The sequence below is a fragment of the Octodon degus genome, unplaced genomic scaffold (genome assembly GCF_000260255.1).
Source record: "Octodon degus isolate 3935 unplaced genomic scaffold, OctDeg1.0 scaffold00328, whole genome shotgun sequence".
Lineage (NCBI taxonomy): Eukaryota > Metazoa > Chordata > Mammalia > Rodentia > Octodontidae > Octodon > Octodon degus.
In genome coordinates this window covers 1,160,618-1,178,965 of record NW_004524904.1, presented here as the reverse complement: position 1 = coordinate 1,178,965, position 18,348 = coordinate 1,160,618, and the positions used below count along the sequence as shown (strand labels likewise).

Below are 18,348 nucleotides of genomic sequence, written 5' to 3'. Positions count from 1 at the left end.
TATATATCCACAACAAAATGGTCCTTTATTTATATCCCCCTTTTTTGTTTTGTTTTGTCAGAGATGGGTGTTCCATTTCTGTTAGAGAAACTGTATTTGGAGAAGTCTTTAAAGGGCCTTTTCATTCTTGATGCCAGTCCAAAGATTATATGTACTTGAATTTAGCAGAATAACCCAATATCGTTCAATAGTCCGTAATTGTAGTGAGTTATCAGCAGAACTGGCAATTGTCAGAAGTTGTTTACTTGAGCCTTTTACAGCTCAGCATGTTAATATGACATTACTATTTATACCTCGTGGTTATACTTTACTGCTGGATGGTTAAGACCAAGTCAAAGCAAGACTTATATAAGTAAAAATGTAACTTTTGCTATCTGATAAGGTCAGTGAAATCCCCTCAGGATTTACCCTACAATTTTCTTACAGATTTAAATTTAGCACAGAAAAATGAATGTCTGTTTTTTTTCTTTCTTAATTTTTTTTTTTGTTTTGTTTTTGTACTAGACATTGAACTGGGGACCTTGCACTTGCCAGGCAGGCACTTATGTCCCTCACATATCTTCCCAGTAATATCTATTTCTAGCTTTCAGAAATGACTCATGAAGGGGCTGGGGTGATGGCTCAGTAGAATAAGTGCTTGCCTGGCAAGCACAAGGGCCTGAGTTCAATCCACCATTCTGCAAAAGAAAAAAATAATGAAATTCCATCCTGAATTTTGGAGAATATCTCATGTGCAGCTGAGAAAAGTTGGCCTTTGATCTTCTCTAAATTTCTTGTAGAATTCAATTGTGAATCCACAGGCATATAGGGTTTTATTTGTTGGTAATTTTTTTTATTTATTATTACATTTTCAATTTCATTTTCCATTATTGGGTTATTCAGAGTTTGTATATCTTGACTCATTGAGGGATATTTAGTTATTGATAATTTGTGTATCTTACTGATTCAGATTTCTCAATTCATATGTATCTAGGAATCTGTTCATTTTCTCTCTTGTTTTCCTTCCTGTGAGAATAAAATTTTGAATGTAGCTATTGATGATCTTATACAGTCCTATAAGGTTTGTAGTGATTTTGCCCCTCTGGTTCTTTATTGCATGGATTTGAAGTTTTTCTTTGCTTTTTTTGATAAGGTTGACTAGAGGTCTGTCCATTTTATTCTTTCAAAGAACCAGCTCTTCATTAATTCTTTGTGGTGTTTTCTTCATCTTCATTGCATTTATTTCTGCTCAGATCTTTATAATTTTCCTGCCTTCTTTGAGCTTTGGACTTGACTTGTTCTTCTTTTTCTAAGAATTTGAGGTCCAGCATAAGATGGTTTATTTGGGCTCTGTCTGTTTTCTTCACATAAGAATTTACTGCTGTATGTTTCCTTCTTAAGGCAGCTTTCATTGCACCTCACAAGTTCTAGTAAGTTGTATCTGCATTTTCTTTCTTTCTTTCTTTCTTTCTTTCTTTCTTTCTTTCTTTCTTTCTTTCTTTCTTTCTTCTTTCTTTCTTTCTTCTTTCTTAATGTATTTAGTACAGGGTCTTACCACACAGATGAGACTCATAGTGATCCTCCTATTTTCAGCCTCCCAAGCGCTGGGATTACAGGTGTGTGCCACCATGCCCAGTCTCAATCCTGTCTTAGTGAGCCCCGGGGTTAGGGCCAGCACAGCACTCCAAGGATTGAACCCTAGTTGCTGTGCCTGTCTAAACAGGTGCTTTAAACCGCTGAGCTATCTGGCTGGCCCCTGCATTTTCATTTGATTATAAATAGTGTTTAATTTCATCTGTAACCCACTTGCAGATTGTTCAGTATGTTGCTATTTAATTTCCATGTGTTTATTGTGCGTCTGTGATTTATTTTGTAATTTATTTGGCAATTTCCAGTTTCATTGCACTATGGTTAGATGATATGTATGGAATAATTTACATTCCTTTGCATTTTCTTTGGCACGCTTTGTCTACTAGCATATGGTCTGCTTTGGAGAATGTCCCATGTGCAGCTGAAAATGTGCATTCTCTTCTTGCTGGGCGAAACACTCTAAAGGTCTACTAAGTCCATTTCTTCACAAGTTAGATTTAGGTCTATTATTTCTTTGTTAATTTTTTGCCTGCTTGATCTTCCTCTTTGTGATAGTGCCATATTAAAGTCCCTTATTACAATTTTATTATTGCTCCTTTGATTTTTCATGTCTGTTAAAATTTATCTTATGTAGGTGGGTACCTCTACATTGGGTAAATATATATTTATGATATCTTTTTCTCTTGCAGATTTCTCCTAACAGGTATGTAGTAACTATCTTTATCTCTTTGAATCCTTTCTGGTGTGAACTCGATATCAGCAGCCAGAATTGCTATCCCTGCTTTTTTCTGGGTTCCTGTCACATGAAGAATTATTTTCCATCCTTGACTTTGAGTCTGGAAGTTTCCTTTTGAGTTAACTATGTTTCTTGTATACAGCATGTGGTTGGGTTTTGTTTCTTGATCCACTTTACCAGTCTGTTTCTCCTGATTGGTGAGTTGAGGCTATTTACATTGATGGTTATAACTTCCATGTATCCGATTTTCTTTGTCGTGTTATTTTTATGTTATGGGTTATGTGCTTTTTCCCTTTTTTTTAATTACTTGATATGTTTGGTGGTTCCTTCCTGTTGTTCTTAAAGCTGTGGTTGTTTCTGGTTCTTTCTAGAATATCTGTCAGCACTGTGGAGATTGGTTTGGTCTTAGTGAATCTCTTCAGTTGTTCTGTGTCATGGAAGTTTCTTATGTCTCCATTGATTTTGAAAGAATGTTTTCCAGGGCACATCTATCTTGGTTGGAAGTTTCTTTCAGGCCCTGAAGTACTTCATGCCAAGCTCTTCTCGATTTGATGATTTATGTTGAGAAATCTGCCATTGTGTAGAAATTAGCTGTTATGTTGAGAAATCTTCTGTGATTCTGGTGGCCTTTCCATTGCAGGTGATCTGTTTCTTCTAACAGCTGTTAATATTATATTGTGCTGAATTTCTGAGATCTTGATGATTATATGTCTAGGTATAGATCTTTTTTGATTATACCCATTTGGATTTATATATCCCTCACTTTTCTATATTTCAGATTCTTATGTTTGGGAAATTACCTGCTTATATTTCTGAATTTTCATGTCATTTTTGTTGTCTTCTGCTATTTCATTGACACCTATTATTTTTCTTTGTGTCATCTTGTAGCTGCCCAATTTTTATTTCCTTGTTAATTTCCTGGATATGTCTTTTAATCTGTTTCATGCATTCTAGTTCTTCCCTGTATTAATTATTTTTTCCATCATTTTCTATTCTCTGTTTTTTATCTATGTTTTCTTTAGCTGTGCTGAACAGTTCTTTCACAATTATGGTCATTTCTTTTTGTTCTGAGAGATCATTTCTGATTTTATTTCTTCTTTACCCTGAAAGATTTGTATTTTTTTACTTCAGTTCCTATCATTTCAGAAATTTCAGGTATGTGACTTCCACCTTCTTGTATGTCCTTGTCTCCTAGATTTGTTATGGGTGGGCTGGAGAATTGAGATTGCCTTTTGCTGCTATGTTTTGGCTTTTTTGAAGCTCTCAGTTATCTCCCAGACTTGGCAGTGGTGGGAGAGCAATGGAGCATAGATCAGTAAGGTTCCCCCTACAGTGGGGATTAGGGTGGGACTCACCAAGGCTCTCACTACTAGTGAGAGTGGCTGGCCAGTGCCCAGCAAAGCTTCAGGGCAGGTGGGAGGTGTGGGCTCAACTCACCAGGATCCCACAGGCCATCCAGAATCCTAAGTTCTTGGAATGGTGTCAGCACATGGTCCATGCCTGAGCACTGGGGGTACTGGGCTTTATATGTTTCTTTAGTTTGTTGTGCTTTGTTTTCTTTTCCTCTCTCTTGGTTTTGTTGTTGTTGCTTTAGGTATTTTGTTGTTGTTGTTGTTGTTGTTTTGCTTGTTTTTTTTTCAGAGTTTGTTTCATTGTTTGAACTTATATTTATGTTGTGGTTCTGTTCAGTTCCTCTTTTTATTCCGTGTTCCTGTCCCTCAAATCTGTGCCCATTTCCCAAAGTTTTCATGATCTCTCTTTGTCTTCCAGCCATCTAATCACTTCCTCTTCTTTCACTTCTCTATTTTATCCCTACACTATTTAAAATTTTTATCTCTGATGGCAGAACTGACATACGAAAAACTTGTATACTGCATATAATTTTTTTTTAGGCTTCTTTATATTACCACAGTTCTCATTCCTATGGTTAAAGGTGGCAAATTAATAGTCATCTTAGTTTACCATTGTCTAGGCTGTGTTTTATGCTGTTTTATTGGTACCACTATTGGTAGCCATAATTGGTAAACATACTTGTGCTAAACAGCATCACGCCAAGGCTTCAACTCAAGACAATGAAAAGACACAAGATGTTGCCACAGACATCACCAAAGGCAAATCCAGGGACCGATGAGGTGGGACAATCTGGAAACCATCCACTTGGCTTCTCTGAAGTGGTAACAACAAAGCAATTAATGAGGGTCTAGAAAATTCAAATCACAAGTAATTTTGCAGATAATTGCAGAGATGGTGTCCACAATGAAACCATGCTTATTGATTCTAGAGAAGATACACACAATAAAATAGATGCTTAAGAAGACTGTAGAAGTCCTGAATGCACAGCATAGGAAAGAAGTAGACTCTGTCGTGTAGATTCAGGCAAATATCCAAGAGAATACAAATTGTATTGGATATATTCGCAGCAGATTAGGTCAGTGTAAAGGCAGGATTTCAGACATAGAACGCACACTTGCAGCTAGTGATCTGGAAGAGAAAGATTTCTTTATTTTTTTTAAAGACAGTGTCTCAAGCTGGCCTTTTTTTTTTTGTTTTAATGTATTTAGTACAGGGTTTCACTACACAGATCGGACTCATAGAATGGCCATATTTCCAAAACTGTTATACAGATTTAATACATTTCCACTCAAAATTCCAAAAGCATGTTTGACAGATTTAGGAAAATTCTAATAATCTTCTTCTGGGAACCAGAAGAGACCTAGAATAATAAAGACAATTCTGGGCAGCAAAGGCAAGGCAGGGGGCATCAAATTCCCTGACCTAAATGATGCTGTGAAAGTACTGTGATTAAAAATAAAGTGGTAATGGCAGGAAACAGACCTGAAAATCAAAGGCACAGACTAAAAGATGCAGAAACAACTCTAGACACGGTCAGCTACCATATGTTTGATAAAACATCCAAACGTACACTGGAAGAAAGCCTCTGTAAAAAGTGGTGCCGGAAAAACTGGCTGTGCACACATAGAAGATTAAAATTGTTCCCATATTTTTTACCATGCACTAAACTAAAATGGAGCAAAGATCTAGACATTAAGACAAACATTAAATCTGCTGTAAGATAGTATAGGTAAAACTCTTGAAGGCACTGGTGGAGGGAAAGACTGAATAAACGCTAGTTGCACAGGAATTACCCCAGAGAATCTCCTCTTATTTTGCACAGCAAGAGAAACTACCTGCAGAGCAAAGAGACAACTCACAATATGGGAAAAGATGTTTGTTGGACGTTCCTCAGGCAAAGGTTTACTATTGAGAACATATAAGGAACTTAAAAAAAGGAAAAAAAAAAAGATGTAAAGACCCAGTCCAAAAATGTGTACTGGAAGGGGCCAGGGAGATAGCTCAGCAGAAGTGCTTTCCTGGTAAGCGCAAGGGCCTGAGTTCGACCCCCAGTTCTAAAAAAAACAAAAAACAAAAAACAAACAAACAAAAAAAAAAAACCACTGGAGAGGAATGTATGCTTTATAGATGAAATACAAACAGTAAATATATGAAAAAATGTTCAAAATCACTGGTCATCAGAGAGATGCAAATTAACACAGATTTTCTCACACCAGAAGGAAAGGCTATTACCAAGAAATCACCCAATAATGCTGGAGGGATTGTGGGGAAAAAGGAACTTGCCCACTGTTGGCTGTAATGTGCACTAGTATAATCACCATGGACATCTGTAGGGATTGCTCAAAAGACTAGGATTGGAGGTTCCCTTTAGCCCAGGTTTTCCCCTTCTGCATATCTTCCCAGAAGCACTGAAAACATACCACAGTGGTATATGTACACCTATGATTGCAGCAGCACAATCCGTAATAGCTACACTTTGGAAACAACCCGAATTCCCATCAACATAGGAGTGGATAAAAAAGATGTGGTCTTTTTCTATAATGGAGTATTAAGCCATTAAAACAATAAGCCAGAGACTTAATAGGTAAATAGATGCAACTTGAGGCCATACTCATGTAAGTGAAAAAACATGTAAATGTGTAAACAAATTGTCTCTCTAGTATAAGGGAGACAGCTGAAAGAGTAAAGGTGATCCAAAGTGTACAATAGACATTGTAAAATGGGAAGAAACTTCAGATGGAAAGACACTGGTTTAGGGGCACGGAGCAAAAGGAATGGCAAGATAAAATATGACTTCAAATAGTTACCAGTATCTCTGTGTTCACTGAAAAGATAGGTTTGTGGTAACATTGTTGGGACAATTAAATGCTAACTGAGTGAAAGATATTAACAGTATTTAACCATTGTTATCCTGTCATTGATTTGGAATTTTGGTTTCTGGTTTTTCCTTTTCCTTTAAAAATTTTTAAAAATGAAGTAGATCAAAGATTTAAATATTAAAGCAAATGCTTAATCTGTGGGAAGAGACAACAAGTGGAACACTTGAAAATACAGGTTTAGGCAAAGATTTCATGAAAAACTCAAAATGGGAAATAACAGCAGTCAACAACTGGGGTTTCACGCAATTAAAAATCTTCTGCACCACCAGCTGGGAGGGAGCTGACTCAGTTGGTTTTTATCTGGTAAATGCACACCTCTCTCGGCAAAGGGGGTCAGTGCCCTTCAGCATGTGTTAGCTCTAAACTTACCAGATAGTCAAGTAGAGGAGTGAGCAACCAAAAGAACTAGAAGTGATTTAATGAGCCATTCACAGTTTCACTGTACCAGCCCTATCTATGTGCTCAGCCATGCATGGCTTCATCTTTGAGACCAGCATATGCTACTGGCAAGATCGACCAGGGAGGAGACTGAACAGAGGGAAGAAAGGCATGGCAGAAGGGGAAGGAAGAACCACTGGGCAGAGCAAAGGGGCTCACTAGATGCACCTGTCACTTTCCTGCTCCTGCATTGGCGCCACACCAAGCCTCCAGTGCCACACCAAGGCTGCCACCATCGCTGGTGGGTCTGGTGCACCAGCAGTGTCGTTATTGGTGTGACTAAGAGCAGGACTGCCTGTGGCCCACGTAATACCCTAACGGGCGCTGGGGATGGGTGAGCGGGTTTTTCAGAGACCTGCCACACAGAGCCAGCTGCTGAGCATCCACAGCGAGGATGGTAACCCAACTGCCACATGCAACACCAGCTGGCTGCAAAAGCCCTGAAGGCGGGCACAGGCAAAAGGGGCTTGAGGAACTGGGCAGAGGGCTCCTGTCACCATTCTCCTCCACCACCCGCCAGGCTAGGGAGGAGCAAAATCCCCCAACACCTGCCATGGGCGATGGTATGTGAGCGCGCAGGAGAGGCGGGATGGGCACCTGAACAGCTCTCCTCCAATCTTGCAGCTGGCAGGGAGGGGAGGCGGGCGTGGAACAATCAGGCACCCCGACCCAACAGGGAGTGGCCCACCACGGGGCGCTGGGAATATAGCAGCAACACTGGCGGTGACCAGTTGGGAAAGGCTCCCGGCCTGAGCCAGAGAAACTCCCCAGCGCGCATGTACTGGCCACCGGCGTGGGTAATGTGGGCTAGCAACCAACCCCAACCCTGCAGCGGGGAACAGCGCGAAGTCCCCCCACCGAGCCCCAAATGTGTCCCCCGGCAGCAGGGCAGGCACAGGTCCAGAGCCACAGGGGCCAGCCCGGAGACACCAATGTGGAAGAGCCCAGTACAGGCAGGGCAGTGGGGCCACACGAGGGCTTGCCGGGCACAAGGTGGTGGGGCCAGTTGGCCGGTCAAGCGTGAGGGCTCTGCAACCCGGGGCAGGTGCAGTGTCTTAGCGCCGGTGCCCTTGGCACACTGGCAGGAGGCTGACATGCCCCAAGACGAGATGCGTGGAAGGTCGCGCTCTGGGCAGCACTAGGTTCACCTTTGCCCTCCAGAGCTGTGGGGTTGCCGCCCCAGCCAAACGCCCCACGCGCGACACAGGCCAACCGTTCTACAACCTTCCCACCCGCCAAGCATGTCCAGGCAACCAGGCCCCGATCTAGCCCTGTTGGAGTGAAGCGACGCGATGAATCCAGGCAGCCAAGGCAGGCCCTCAGTAGCAAAGAGTAGGAATACAGGAGCGGGACCGGAGGGGCACCGGACAGAGCCAGAGTGAGGTGATCCGAGCGCTTGCAGAAGAGCTTGCGGACAGGCCTGGTCAGTGTTAGGTACAAATCCACGCAGACTAGGCATTCTGACGGCGAGTAGATTTATTGGGGGCATCAAGCAGGCTGGCTGTCTAGTGGACCAAGACTAGCAAATAAAGGGGGGACAGGAGACTTTATAGGATCTTTCAGATAGGGTGATTGCGGGCTGGAACAGTCAGGTCTCAGGTGGACATCATTTATCTTCCCTGTGGTTTAATTTTATTTATGTCAGAAGGGAGTGAGCTGAGACCAATATGGGTCAAGGGGGAGTGAGCCGAGACGAGTACAATGTGGGGCAGTGTTGGGTTTGGGTTTGGTGCAGGTTACCTAGGAAACCAAGGGAGGGAATGTTGGGGGAAAGGTGCCGGAAAACTTTGAGTCCTTGTCTATCAGGCCACCGAGGAAAGCCACAAGGGAGCCCCACACCCCGATATGACAAGCCAACGAAGTCCCCCAAAGAAATCTCAGGCCACCCCGTGCCACTCACGCCAAGGCAAAGAACCTATACGGCTGCAGAGCCGCCATTCGCAGGCGCCAGCCTCCAGCTCAGGGGAACCGCTCTCCCAGAAGAGACCTAGCATAGCAAATAGAGTTCTGGACAAGAAAGGCAAGGCGGGACCTCACAGTTCCTGACTTGAAATTGTCTTGGTCAGAGCACAGTGTCCAGCTTTCGATTCCAGCGTGCTGTGACAGCCCTGCTCCCAGGACATGCTGAGACAGTGATTGAGACTGGGCACGGTGAGGCATGCCTGTAAGCACAACATTTGGAGGCTGAAAAACAGAAGAATGAGTTTGATCAACGTAGTGAGACCCTGTATTAAACACATTTTTTTAAAAAAAGCTTTTACACATCAAATGAAACTACTAATACAGTGAAAAGACAACCTCCAGAGTGGGAAGTTTTTTTACCAGTTGTCCCTCCAAAAGAGGACTAATATCTAGAACATATAAAATTGAAAAATTTAACCCCTCAATGTTAAAAATCCAATCCAAAAATGGGCATTTGAGATGAATACAGACAGAAAATAAACATTAAAAGCATTCAACATCACTTGTCATACTTTGGTGGTGATAGGGATTGAAACCATGCTTGTGTATGCAAGGCAAAAACTGTACTATGAAGTCACGTCCCCAGCCCCAACTAGTAATTTGAGAGATAAAAATTAAAGGAATGATGAGCTTCCATCTCGCTGATGAAATAATTCCAACCACTGAAAAATTAACTAATAACATATGTTGGCAGGGTTGTGAAGAAAGAGGAGCACTTTTTGATTCTTAGTAGCAGTGTAGACTGGTGCAACCACTGTGGAAATCAGTAGGAAGACTAAAAAAGGTAGGCATGGAGGTGCCTGCCATTTGACCCATCTGTTTCCATGTAGGGTATATTCTCAGTAGAATTTAAAACATCATTCTACAGGGATATATGTGCACCCGTGTTCATGGCAGCACAGTTTGTAATAGCTCAATCTTGGGAAAAATTCCAGTTCTCATCAATTGAGGAATGGATAAAAGGTTGTACTTTTAGAAAATGGACTACTATTTAGCCATAAATAAAGATAAAGGCAAGACTTTTTTCTAGGTAAATGCACCTTGAGACCCTACTCTTTATTTTCTTTTTCTTTTTTTGTATTTTAGTACAAGGTCTACAGTGTCACTCTATGTAGATCAGACTTGTAGTGATCTACTTGTGTTCAGCCTTCAAGAGCTGGGATTACAGGTCCACACCACCACACCCAGTTTCAATCGCTGTCTCAGCATGCCCCAGGGGTGGGGTGAACATGGCAGGCTGGGGATTGAACCCTGGCTGCTGTGTCTGCCTAAGCAGGTGCTCTAATCTGCTGAGCTATTTGGCAGGCCCAAGAGACCCTACTCTTAAATGAAATAAATTTGACTTATTTGTGTAGATATTGCATTATTTCTTTGTGTGAGAAACTGAAAGGGCAAATAAGAACCAAAATGTATAATAGGTATTGTGAAATAGGAAGAAGTTGTTCAGATGAAAGGAAACTAGAAAGGTCCAGTGAGATAGCTCAGCAGACTAAGTGCCTGCTTAAGCAAGCACAGGGACCGGGGTTCAAACCCTGGCAACACATGCTGTGCCAGCCCTGCCCCTCAGGCATGCTGAGCTGGCCACGGAGACCAGACATGGTGGTACAAGTCTGTAATCCCAGCTCTGGGTAGGCTGAAAACAGGAGGATCACTATGAGTCCAAGCTGTGTAGTGAGACCCTATACCAAATATGTTGAAAGAAAGAGAGAGAGGAAGGAAGGAAGGAAGGAAGGAAGGAAGGAAGGAAGGAAGGAAGGAAGGAAGAGACTACGTAGGGATGAATGGGAAATCTAAAGAAAGTGGAAGTAGGGAGGCATGAGTGAAAATGTGGTGCATTAAAAACTGGTGGATAACTTGTCACACCCAGCTGCACTAAACCAGCACAGTGCTGGGTGTGGGAGGCCCACCTGAGAACTTTTGCCAGCAGCATAAGAGGCAGTATTAAAGCATAAGAAGTTGAGAACCTGTGGAGAGCTGTTGGTTTTTCTGAAGGAGCTTGTCATGCTGGCTTTCCTGATACAGATTCTGCTGTCCTCATCCTCTGAGGAGCTCAGAACTTGCTGTCACTGAGGATGGCTAGGGTAAATTTTGGGTGAACTCTGGTTGCTAATTTAAGCACTGCCTCCTGATTCTGGTTGAGATCCCTCAGCCTGCTAGCATGGAATCTTCATCCCATTACACAGACTTTCTAGCTTTCACCTCTCCACCTGGGGCTTTTCCAATGCAGATCCGTGGTATAGGCCTGTGTGACACATTTTCTTGGGCTCTAGGCCTTCAGGTGATCTTGTGGGGGCATTGTTATGAGCTCTAGTCCTCACCTGGACTCATGCAGGACATTGCAATGGGGTACAGGCCCTTAGCTGGATTCTTTGGTCTTTAGTGTGTGGACAGATTTCTTTTACTCCTTTTGTATGGAAGTCTTTGGATGAATATTATAAAACAATTCTATGAATTATGTGTCCTGTGTTATTCCCTTTGTGAACCCTGACTACAACTGGGAAGAAAAGAATGGAAAAGAATAAAAACAATAGGGGCTGGGTAGATAGCTCAGTAGAATAAGCACTTGCCTGGCAAGTGCAAGGTCCTGAGTTCAATCCCCAGTGCTGCAAAAATAATAATAATAATAATAAAAAAAAACAATAAAAGGGTAAAATGAAAGCAAAGCTTTGTAAATAAGGAAGGCAAGAAGATTTGAAGGTAGGGAATGAAATTGAAAAAAAACAGAGGAACCAGGATATAGAATATATAAGTAAAATATCCTTATGATGAGTGTGATCATTATGTATATCTAAATTGTTCCAAGAAACCTAATTTAAAAAAAACATAAGAAAGAAATAAAAATGCATATGAAAAATCATGGCACTAAAAGAGAAATTAATTCGATGCTCAAGATGCACACAAAATGATTTTTAGGTCTTTTCTGTCTCCACTTTGAGGGAGAATGAAACCGTGCTCGTTTTCCTGAACAGTGCTGGTGTCTTTTCTACCATAAGCACAGGCTGCTGTGGCTGCTGTGAGGGCAGCCCAGGCATCAGAAGAGTTTCATGGGTAACTCACATAGCACAAGGGTAACATAATTGGATGTGACTGTTCTGGGGAAAATGGCCTGTAGGGTTTATTAGGAACATATTCCAAATCTCGAAATTATTTCATAACCATAAACCAAAAAGCCAGGGCTGGCCAGATAGCTCAGCGGATTAAAGCTCCAGCTTTGGTAGACAAAAGGACTGGTTCAATCCCTGGCTCCACATGTCCTGCCAGCCCTGCCCCTGGGGTGCGCTGAGACAGCAATTGCGACTGGGCATGGTGGTGTGCGCCTGTAATCCTAGCCCTTGGGAGGCTGAAAACAGGAGGATCACTGTGAATCTGGACTGTGTAGTGAGACCCTGTACTAAATAAATAAACCAAAACGCCGTTCTTGCCTGTGTGCTCCACAAACAGAAAGATCTTCCTTATGGTGCCTTTATGTGAGTCAAAATCTAAATGGAATTGGCAAACATCCTATAAAAAAATCAATAAAAAAGTGTGGTATAATCACATGATGGTATGTCATAGAGAAATGAAAACCAGGAAGATCTTGGTTAAATAAAATGTATTGGATAAGTCTTAATAACAAAACATTAAGTGATAAGGGCCTATAAACATATATAAACCATGTTATTCTTTGTGTAAGATTAGAAAAGCTGAACCTTAAGCCACTTGTCATTTAGACATTCCCATCCACGGATGAGCACGTCAGTGTCATTTCCTGAAGGAAGTGTGATGAAGGCAGAATTGAAGATGGGCACGAGTCTGAGCCAGAAGAGGAGGAGGAAGGGCTGCGAAGGAAGGTGGCTGGCCCAGAGCTGTCGGTTAGTTTCCTGAGCATGTAGACTCAGCAGGCTCCGTAGCACTGTCTCATCACTGGAAATGGAACTGTGAGGTTACAGATCAAATGTAGATATGTAATGAGGCTATGAATTTGTAAAACAATTGAGTTCTCTTAATACAACATCTACAAAACTTAATTTTTCAATTTTAATTAATATTGTTACTGAAAGTAAAATTCAGCTGTCTATTAATGCAAATAAAGTTGATATTTTACTTTCAATTTTTAATCTAATTTTCCATATTAATAAAATAAATTCATTTCTGAAATTAAGTTATTTAAAAATAACTCATTCTAAAAAAAGAAGCAATTGCTTAATTGAATTTTTTGGCTATTGTTATAATGCTAAATTATGACCTTAATTATAGACATTCTTAACCACCTCTGCTTCAGCACCAGTCCCCAAGGTCTAACGGGTTAACACAGGCGTTCTACAGGGTTGTACAAAGCTTGAACTTGCTCATTCTGATCATTTCCAGAATCCACATCAACCAAAATCACCTTGTTTGCATATATATATATTCAGAGCCTAACTAGTGCATTTACCTGTTCCACATGGAGTTTTTCTCCAATATCCAAATTTAATAAAATTTCATTCATTGCAGATCAGCTATAGTCTAACTATGAATCAGATTCTGGGATCAGTGTTACAATGTAATGGCTAATCCATTTTTTTATGATTTCTATAACTTTCTTCACCTAATTTTTCATCTCAAAATGCATTCCTTGTGAAACATGTTGTGACTGACTTGAAAACTCATTACTTAGAGCAAGGATCCAGAACCCTGGGTGGCTTAGAATATCAACCCTGATGTATACTGCAGCATGTTAGGGTTTAGCAAATGCCATTAGAATCATTGTGGATGTAGCGCAGTACACATTAATTAAAAGTAAATGTTAATGTTCCAAAGGAAAAAAGGCATTTGTTTATATGTAATATATGAAATAATGTAGATATTGGATACCCATGAAAATATACATTATTGATGTCATTTAGTCTAACTAAGGCTGACAATTTTGGTTACTGTGGTTTAGATTCATAACATTCCATTAGGAGCAATGGAAACAAGCAACAGAAGTTTACAAACAGAATTCATCCTTCTGGGGTTTTCTGATTGACCCCAACTGGAGTGCTTCATCTCTGTGCTTGTCTTCATCTGCTATGTGGTGACTCTGGTAGGACACTCAGCCATCATCATTGTATCCTATCTAGACCCCTACCTCCACACCCCTTGTACTTCTTCTTATCTAATCTGTCATTTTTGAAGCTGGGTTATACAAACTCCACTATCCCGCAGATGCTGGCAAATCCATGAGGTCCAAACAAGGCCATTACCTATGCAGGGTGTGTGCTCCGGTTCTTCTTTGCCCTGGTCTTCGCAGCCACAGAAACTCTGCTCTTGACAGTGATGGCCTATGACCGCTATGCTACTGTCTGCCTCTGTACTACACAGTCATGGTGCATCCTCAGCTTTGCCAGAAGATGGTGCTTACCTGCTGGCTGGGTAGCCTTGGCAGTGCCATAACTGTTTGCTCCTTGACTCTCACATTGCCAAGATGTGGGTACCATATAGTGGACAATTTTTATCTGTGAGACACCAGCATTAATGACATTGGCTTGTGCTCATACAAGAGTGATTCAGATTGTTATCTTGGTTTTTGGAGTTGTATCTCTTCTGTCCCCTGTGTCACTGATTTGCATTTCCTATGAAGTAATCACTCAAGCTGTCATTCGAAGGCAGTCAGCAGCAAAGTAGAGAAAGGTCTTCAGTACTGCAATTTCTCCTCACAGTTGTAGCTCTGTTTTTTTTTTCTGTGTGTGTGTGTGCCAGCTATTTACATGTACATGACACCACGAGTGCCACCTCTGAGGGGGAAAGTTCTTTACACTTTTTTACATGATCATCACACCCAGCCTTAATCGTCTGATCTACACTTTAAGAAACAAAGATGTAAAGCCTGCAGTGAAGAGAATTCTGGGGATAGAGATGCAGTAAGCAAAGTTCAGACTTAGGTGGCAAACATGTCAGTGTGTACAGCATGTGAGAAGTATTGACTTTTACATAGAGAGGACTTAACAGTCCATTGCTTTAAGGTGACATTCACTATTTTTCAAAGGGTTTTCTATTTTTTAATACTAATTTTATTGAGAAAGAAGTAGCAATGAGACACTTTCAAAACAGATTAGTAGGATAGTTACAATAATTAATGCATTGCATATTGTCTTTGTAGTAGTTATCCATAGTACTAGATGCAGACATGCTATCTTGTCTAAACACTATTAGTTCAAAACTTTCTTCTCATTGAACTAAGAGAAAGTAGCTATATATCTATGCTAATTATTTTGTATATACATATATATTTTTTCAGTACAAAATAGTCCTTCATTTATATGCCCTTTATTTCATTCCTATTCATATATTTTAGGTGCATGAATTCAGCAAAGTAATCCAATGTAGTCCGGTAAACCATAATAGTAGTGGGTTATCCGCAGGACTGGCAATAAAAATGGAAGGTGTAACACAACTAAAGGGAAAGCAAGAACTGAAGGTTTAAACAATGAAGAAAGGGCAAGGAGAAAAGCTAGGAAACATGGCAGTGACTAAACCAAACATTTATATGCACAAGATGGCTAAGGCAATGATCCTGAGAATCTCCATCAGGTTTTTGAAACTAGCAGTTAATTGGTAGGATTCTCACCCTGACTAACTATATATGCTGTTACCTATGAACTAAGCAACTGCACTGAAGATAGCAATGTGTAACACGAGGGTCATGCTTGGAATCCCTGTCTTTCTGGTCTTCTAACAGCATATTGCTTCTAATGTCATATCAATTACTGCTATACTGTCTCTCAAGTAAATGTTTGTTTAAAAAAAGGATAATAAATGAAACCAAGAGACAAGAAAAAAGTGTCATAGGACTGTCCTGCTACAATGTTGTATATGGTTAAATTTCTAAGTTTCAGTGTAAAACTTTGTAATTTTATTTCTTTTTTTTACTATTTTTAAATTTTTTTCACATTCTGTATGGATTTAACGTTTAGCATATCAATGATTGATGAAAAATACCTTTTCCATGTTATGTTTAAGGCATTTGACATTGAGACAGATACTGATGTTAAGCTCAACAGCCTATGTTTTAGGGAAATAATATCATTAAGCTTCTTTTCTGGAGGGTTAACAATTTAAGATTGCAGACCAGAAAATTAGAGAAAAAGAAGGGCTACAAGGATAGCCCACATTTTGGCCCTAGCCTTTCAGGGTCAGTGTGGACTCAGGACATAAGAGAACCTTTACTATAACATCCTGTAACTCAGTGGTGTACCAAATTTTCTGATGAAGGAGTTTATGGATCCACAGAGGAAAGTAATTGACAGTGTAGAGCATGCCTAAGGAGAGTCACCTGGAGAGAAAACATTCTCTCAGGCTTTCACAGAGAGCAAATTGGTCAAGCAATGGCTGTGACTCATCCCCATGGCTGACACTGACAAAGGATCTACAAACTGCAGTATAGGGTTTCAGGATAAATTCTGAGGGTATTTGACTGATCATGTCAGATACAGAAGTTACATTCATTGCTATAGAGGTCTTGCTTTATCTTGGTCTTAACCATCCAGCAGAAAATTATAAAAGCAAGGTAGAACAAGTAAAGCCATATTAATATGCTGAGCTGTAAAAGGCTCAAGTCAGGGCCAGGGAGATGGCTCAGTAGAATAAGCGCTTCCCTGGCAAGCACAAGGGGCCTGAGTTTAATCCCTGGTTCCACAAAAAATAAATAAATAAATAAAAAAGGCTCAAGTCAGCAATTTTGACATTGTCAAAGGGTTTTCTAAATAGAATACATTAGAAACCTCAATTAGGAGATACAGACAAAACAAAATGCTATATATGATGTTAAGGGAACAATGCTAGCATAGACTATTCTGAAACAGTACATGTACTCTGCATATTACTAAAGAGACAATGTAATAATAGAAATCCTATGAATAATATATAGAAATAGAACAGTGTAAACATAATTAAGAAAAGAGGTCCTGCGGAGCCATCGCCCGCGCCTGTGATCGCCCGCAGCCTCATCAGCAGCCGCCCGTGGTCTGCCGACCATGGATCCTCTCAAAGTAAACGAGCTTCAGGCCTTTGTGAAAATGTGTAAGCAAGATCCGAGCGTCTTGCACACTGAAGAAATGCGCTTTCTGAGGGAGTGGGTGGAGAGCATGGGGGGTAAAGTACCACCTGCTACTCAGAAAGCTAAATCAGAAGAAAATATCAAGGAGGAAAATGCAGATAGTAAGAAGATGGGGAAAAACATAAAGACAGACGAGCCATCAAGTGAAGAAAGTGATTTAGAGATCGACAATGAAGGTGTAATTGAGCCAGGTACTGATACCCCTCAAGAAATGGGAGATGAAAATGTAGAGATAACTGAGGAGATGATGGATCAAGCAAATGAAAAGAAAGGAGCTGCCATTGATGCTCTAAATGATGGTGAACTACAGAAAGCCATTGACTTGTTCACAGATGCCATCAAGCTGAATCCTTGCTTGGCCATTCTGTATGCCAAGAGAGCCAGTGTCTTCATCAAATTGCAGAAGCCAAATGCTGCCATTCGAGATTGTGACAGAGTCATTGAAATAAATCCTGATTCAGCCCAACTGTACAAGTGACAAGGGAAAGCACGCAGACTTCTGGGCCATTGGGAAGAAGCAGCCCATGATCTTGCCCTTGCTTGTAAACTGGATTATGATGAGGATGCAAGTGCAATGCTTAAAGAAGTTCAGCCAAGGGTGCAGAAAATTGCTGAACATCGGAGAAAGTATGAGCGAAAACGTGAAGAACGAGAGATCAAAGAAAGAATAGAAAGGGTTAAGAAGGCTCGAGAAGAGCATGAAAAAGCCCAGAGGGAAGAAGAAGCCAGAAGACAATCGGGAGCTCAGTATGGCTCTTTTCCAGGTGGCTTTCCTGGAGCGATGCCTGGTAATTTCCCAGGAGGAATGCCTGGGATGGGAGTGGGCATGGCAGGAATGTCTGGACTCAATGAGATTCTTAGTGATCCAGAGGTCCTTGCAGCTATGCAGGATCCAGAAGTTATGGTGGCCTTCCAGGATGTGGCTCAGAATCCTGTAAATATGTCAAAATATCAGAGTAATCCAAAGGTTATGAATCTCATCAGTAAATTGTCAGCCAAATTTGGAGGTCAAGCATAATGCTTATCTGACAAAGCCCTTCCTAAAAGAAAAACAACCTCGATCATTTTTTTTTAACCTCGATCATTTAATGGATGTTGCAATAATACGAGCCAGTGTACCTCTGACCTCATCAGGAGAGCTGGGGTGCTGTGAAGATGATCCCTTCCCCTCCTTACCAAATGGAGCTGAAGTGTTTTACAATGGTTTTCCATTAGGGTATTCATTCAGATAATGTTTTCCTACTAGGAATTACAAACCTTAAACACTTTTTTTTGGTACCGGGAATCGAACTCAGTATGTCACACTTGTCAGGCAGGTACTGTGCCACTGAGCTATATCCCTGATCCTTAAACAC

General features: G+C 40.9%; 1 pseudogene across 1 annotated transcript; it reads left to right on the top strand.

Annotated features, from left to right (window-relative positions):
- Window positions 1-16,910: 16,910 nt before the first annotated feature.
- Window positions 16,911-18,038, top strand: LOC101589668 (annotated as a pseudogene). The gene has a single exon (XR_001116962.2). The product of XR_001116962.2 is annotated as a hsc70-interacting protein pseudogene (transcript).
- The last annotated feature ends 310 nt before the right edge of the window (window positions 18,039-18,348 follow it).